The sequence below is a fragment of the Lycium ferocissimum genome, chromosome 3 (assembly GCF_029784015.1).
Source record: "Lycium ferocissimum isolate CSIRO_LF1 chromosome 3, AGI_CSIRO_Lferr_CH_V1, whole genome shotgun sequence".
Taxonomy (NCBI): domain Eukaryota; kingdom Viridiplantae; phylum Streptophyta; class Magnoliopsida; order Solanales; family Solanaceae; genus Lycium; species Lycium ferocissimum.
The window spans coordinates 7,896,743-7,902,742 of record NC_081344.1 but is presented as its reverse complement, the minus strand read 5'-3'; the positions used below and the strand labels follow the sequence as shown (position 1 = coordinate 7,902,742).

The 6,000-nt window shown below is 35.5% G+C and overlaps 1 non-coding gene across 1 annotated transcript; it reads left to right on the top strand.

The window, feature by feature from the left end:
- The first annotated feature begins 691 nt into the window (after nucleotides 1–691).
- Nucleotides 692–786, top strand: TRNAY-GUA (transfer RNA tyrosine (anticodon GUA)). The gene is made up of 2 exons: nucleotides 692–728; nucleotides 751–786. It is a non-coding gene; the product is annotated as a tRNA-Tyr (tRNA).
- Nucleotides 787–6,000: the final 5,214 nt, after the last annotated feature.

Genomic DNA, 6,000 nt, shown 5'->3' with positions numbered 1-6,000 from the left:
TACACAAATGATATTTACCTTTCTCTTGTTCATGATGTGTTGCCATGTCATCTTAATTAATAACAGTTGATTGCTAGGGAAAAAATAAAGAAAAAGAGTTAGTTTGGTCAAAAAGGAGGAAAAAAAGCTTATATTTCTCTCTGTCTCTTCTCATTTGGCTCATAGTTATGTAGTCAATCAGTTCCTATAGAGGTCTTTGTTTGCATAATTTGTACCTGACTGATTCTTTAACTTAAATATGCATCATTTTAAAAGATAGTGCTCGAGTGCATGAACGAATCTATAGTATTACGTACGGATTCATATGAGCTCAATAACTTTTTATCTAAATTTACTAGTAGTACCATTGCGTACCCATTTAGACATCAGCTATCATTTTTATACTTTTAATATTTGGATTCAACAGTGTAATATAAAATTTGAGAAGTATTTTACGCAAAACAATAATTTCTACTGCTAATATATTTTCAAGTGAAGTTCATATTCAAATTAAAATACATATTTTTTCTTCGAATATTTTTGTTAATATTTTTCAAACACCTATATATATTGATTAACTGGTTTTGGATTAGTAACTATGATCAGATCCTCATAATTGCAGTCGGGGTCAATAGGGAAAATGTTAATTAGGTTCTCATTTAGCATACTATCCAACGTATTTATATTAGATGAGGGGTGGAAAATTAACAAACCGACCTTAGCTCAGTTGGCAGAGCGGAGGACTGTAGTCGGGACAAATGCCCACAGCTAATCCTTAGGTCACTGGTTCGAATCCGGTAGGTCGGACTTTTTGTTTTTAGATTTTTGTTTTTTATTTTCTATGAACATTAAGATGAAAATAAAAACCTCCTGTCTTTTCAATTTCATATATGTTTTCTTCCATATTTGTTTTTTGCTTTTTCGTTTAAGCTCAGTTTCGAGGTAAAAGCTGCACACTATCCAATGTCAACTGCATGCAGGGGCGGAGATAGGTTTCATCCGAACATTTTTTGACAGGAAATCCTATTGTATATATAAGATTAATCTTTTTTTAATGTGTATATTATGTCAAACTCCTTTGGTGAAAATTCCGCTTTTGCCGCACGAATTCAGGAAAAAAAAATATATGCGATAATTGTAAATATACTTTTGCTTAAGATCTGCAAGACTTTGTGACAATTCCCCAATTATACGTTATTATTTATTCTATATATTACTCTTCATAAAACTTCTTTGTTTATGGGATGCAATTGATTAAAAAAAATATTTTTTTCTTCTTTGTTTATGGGATGCAATTGATTTAAAAAAATATTTTTTAAGTTAAAAATTGAATGGAACACTCATGTTGGCAGCGTATGAATCTGATTATAAATGAAATTAACTTAGACAAAATTTGAAATGAAATTCCAAAGCAACAATTGTATGGAAACCTTTGTTTCTCGAATACATGGAAAGTTTTGACTTGGATTTTTTTCTTCTGCTCTTTATCTCCCAAACTTTTCTTTTTACCAAAAATTTGAAGTGTCCACCCTAAGCAACACTTTGGTACGGTAACCCTTTTTAGGTAGGAAAACATGCAAAGTTCTGAAGTGGAAACTCTTTCTTTTCTTTTCCCAAATATACATGAATATAGATTAACTAAACCTAATCCTTATATTTATAGGATTTCATACTTATAAATAAACATATACTTAGACAGTTTAACTCTGAAAAGTGAATCAGTAAGAATATAGAGGGAGAGAATAAGCAAACACGGCCAAGATCAACAAAAAGAAGAAGACGAGAATAATTATAATGGCGTTCTCTCACGATTATATGCCAATGTTCTCACATGAGGAAGCTCCAAAAAAGGAGTTGGCCAGGCAACATAGATGGGTAGAGGGAGATGGTGAATTCTTGAGGAATCGAATCGCTAGTACTAAGAATCCTTCTCTTTCTCCAACTTCATGTAATAACTTTAGTTCTCCAATATTTAGCCCAGCAAAGCATGAGAACTCATATAAGGGAAACAATTATTATCTCAATCGGCAGAAATTCATTAATAGTTACAAGATGAGCAATAAGGGAAGTGCAATCCAGAAAATCAAGAAGTGGCTGAATTTCAAAGAGAAGAAGATGAGTACTTCAGCGAAAAACGACTCATGCACGAAGAAAAACTCAGCTTCCAGTGTCAATCCTAAGGATAATATGCTCAGCCCATGCAACCGTCTTCTCAAGAGTTGTTTTTCCTTTCATTGATGTTCAAGTACTTGAGTTTGGATTTAATTTACTCAAATTTTAACGTGTAATGCTAGTATATAGTTAGATGTTGAACCCCCTTGGTGAAAAAATCTTGCATTCGCCATTGCTCCACGAATTTAGAAATAAAATGATGTGATAATTGTAAATTTCAGTTTTATATACTCTTGTTTAAGTGATTGATTTTCTGCAAGAGTGCTTGGTGAAAATTCCTCAACCGTACGTTGTTCTTTGTTCTGTTAATCATCAGGGAATGCAATTGGGAAGTATTTTCTTTAAGTTAAAAATTGAATGAAACGTACAAATCGATGTAAAACAAAAAGGTGGAATAGCCTGGGAGACCTCTGTACTTAACACTTTTTGACATCCCGATATTTGTGTGATTCCTATTAATCAAATTGTAATTTGTTTACATAAAGTAAAGAACACTACGTTTATTTCGAGCCCACAGAAAAACTGTATTTTCTTAAAGAATTTAATCCCCTCACAGTTGCCAAAGGTTTGGATTAATTCTTCCCAGGATAGAACGAAATTCTATTCTGCAATACCGGCAATGGAAATTGCAGAATTTCAGCGAACTCAACGAATGGTAGCAATCACACGACACTTACTGATTTTCTGGTTTTGAAAAGAATGCAGTATGAGGGGAAAGAAAATTGTGTTTTTCAGAAAGCAAACAACTTTGCAGTTTTTCGTTTTCAGTGTGTAAAAAATGAGGCGAAGCCTCTAAAAATTTATAGCCTGTTATTTTGATCTGAACAGGTGTGGAAGTGCCTGTTCGGTGAAGGAGATGACCGTTGGTCATCGTTATGTCCGTTGGGAAAATTAATTCCGTTGGAAAGGAAAAAAAATAATTCCGCGAATTTAATTAATTAAGTTAAATTTCGCGTGAATTGATTAATATCCGGATTGGAAATATTAAGTAATGAAAATGGAAATAAAATAAATTTGGTCCAAAAATATTATCAATCAATCGGATCATTTGACCAAATCCAAATCCAAATCCAAATCCAGAGCTGAGCGACGACGACGGCGCGAGGGGTGGTCCTCTTCTCAACCCTTTATGAGCTAGAGAATGTGTTGCTTAATATAAGCACACACATAACACTTTCAACCACCAATGTGGGGGAAGTGCTCACTTGAAATGTTGTTTTTCAAACTTTTATTTTCCTCCATTTCCCAATTCATACTTCACCTTTAAAGTCCCTCACTTAATGCATTTGTGGACTTTAAACTCAACAATCCCCCACATGAATGGGGAATGGCTATATATGCAACATGCCTAAAAAAACTTGTGTGATTACAGGTAAGGATTAACCGCATCTGGGTAAGTAGGTTTCCTTTTGAACTTTCCGTAGTGAACATACATCGGATAAACTCGATCAATCGGTAGATTTGATATCTTTGAACCGTCGATCTTTAATGTATATCTAGACAACATATGTCACACACTTAACCCTTAACCATTCTTGGTTCTCATTGTTGTGTTCGTTTCAGCCTTAAACACCACCTGATTTCATGAGTGTGTAGAGAACTGGCCTTACTCTAATTCTCCTTGAAGCGGCTTCGACTTCACGCTCACATAGGTGATTCCTAGACGTGTCATCCTATAGATACACAATTTGATATACTTCGTATCAAACTTAGAAACCATTAAAAAGCCTTTGCGCTTTATCCTTGTTCCCGAACATTGTCTTATCAGCGAGAATGGATTGAGTTTGACGACAATGTTGAACCGTCATTCATAACTTTGTTTGATCTCCTTGAACCTAGATCTTGGGATTTCCAGTCAGCTAGGTGGAGTTACCATTATTATGACTTGTTCTTGGCCAAAATCCCATTCCCTTTGATGATTTATCAACCGCCTCTCTAGTTAGGCCTTTTGTAAGTGGATCCGACACATTATCCTTTGGCTTTACATAGTCAATTGTGATAATTCCACTAGAGAGTAATTGTCTAACGGTACTATGTCTTCGTCGTATGTGACGAGATTTTTCGTTATACATAACGCTTCCAGCCCTTCCTATTGCAGCTTGACTATCACAATGCATGCATATAGGTGCTACTGGTTTAGGCCAAAACGGAATGTCTTCCAAGAAATTCCGTAGCCATTCAGCTTCCTCACCAGCTTTATCCAAAGCTATAAACTCTGACTCCATTGTAGAGCGAGCGATACATGTCTACTTGGATGATTTCCAAGACACTGCTCCTCCTCCAAAGGTGGAAACGTATCCGCTTGTGGATTTAACTTCAGATGATCCGATGATCCTTCAATTACAGCAGGATATTTATTATAGTGCGAGGCATAGTCTTGGGTGTATTGTAAATACCCCAAAACTCTTTTCATTGCCATCCAATGAGTTTGGTCAGATTACTTGTGTAACGACTCAAGTTTACTTATTGCACAAGCTATATCTAGTCGTGTACAGTTCATAATGTACATCAAACTTCCCAACACTCGAGCATAGTCTAACTGAGACTTGCTTTGACCTTGGTTCTTTGTAAGAGCAAGGTTCACGTCAATCGGAGTCTTTGCAACGTTAAACTCCAGATACTTGAATTTTTCAAGTACCATCTTAACATAGTGAGTTTGTGACAATGCTAGACCTTGTGGAGTTCTATGGATCTTAATTCCTAGAATTAAATCAGCAACTTTTAAGTCTTTCATATCAAACTTGCTAGCAAGCATACGCTTAGTAGCATTTATGTCGGCAATGTCTTTGCTCATTATCAACATATCGTCAACATACAGGCAAACAATGACCAAGTGATTTGGAACGTTCTTAACGTAAACACATTTATCCCATTCATTAATTTTAAATCCATTTGTCAACATTATTTGGTCAAATTTTGCATGCCATTGTTTGGGTGCTTGCTTAAGTCCATAAAGTGACTTAACAAGTCGACACACCTTTTTTTTTTCCGGGAGTTATGAACCCTTCGGGTTGATCTATATAGATTTCTTCCTCTAACTCTCCATTCAAGAAGGCTGTTTTCATATCCATTTGATGGATATGGAGTCCGTACACCGCAGCCAATGCTATCAACACCCGAATGGATGTTATCCTTGTTACCAGTCAGTGAGTATGTATCAAAATAATCAAGACCTTCTCGTTGTCTGAATCCTTTGACAACGAGTCTTGCCTTATATTTATCAATAGTGCCATCATCTTTCATTTTCTTCTTGAAAATTCATTTGGAGCCTAAAGGTTTGTTTCCCGGAGGAAGATCAACCAATTCCCAAGTATGATTGTTTAATATGGATTTTGTTTCACTATTGATTGCCTCTTTCCAATATTGTGCTTCGGAGGAAGACATTGCTTCCTTGAAAGTTTGAGGCTCATTCTCTACTAAGAATGTCAGAAAGTCTGGACCAAAGGAAGTCGATGTTCTTTGACGTTTGCTACACCTTGGATTCTCTTCGTTAGGCATTTTTCCTTTGTTTCTTCCTGAGGTCGTTTAGGTCTTTCACCAGACGACTCACATTCTATTTTATACGGATAAATATTCTAAAAAAATTCAGCATTATCAGATTCCATTACCGTATTAACATGAATGTCGGGATTTCTGATTTATGAACCAGAAAACGATACGCTTTGCTATTAGTGGTGTATCCTATAAAAACACAATCAATGGTTTTTGGTCCAATTTTTACCCTTTTGGGTTTAGGAACTTGCACCTTGGCTAAACACCCCCACACTTTGAAATATTTTAAGCTAGGCTTTCTACCTTTCCATTGTTCATATGGAATGGACTTTGTTTTGCTATGGGTCACTCGGTTGG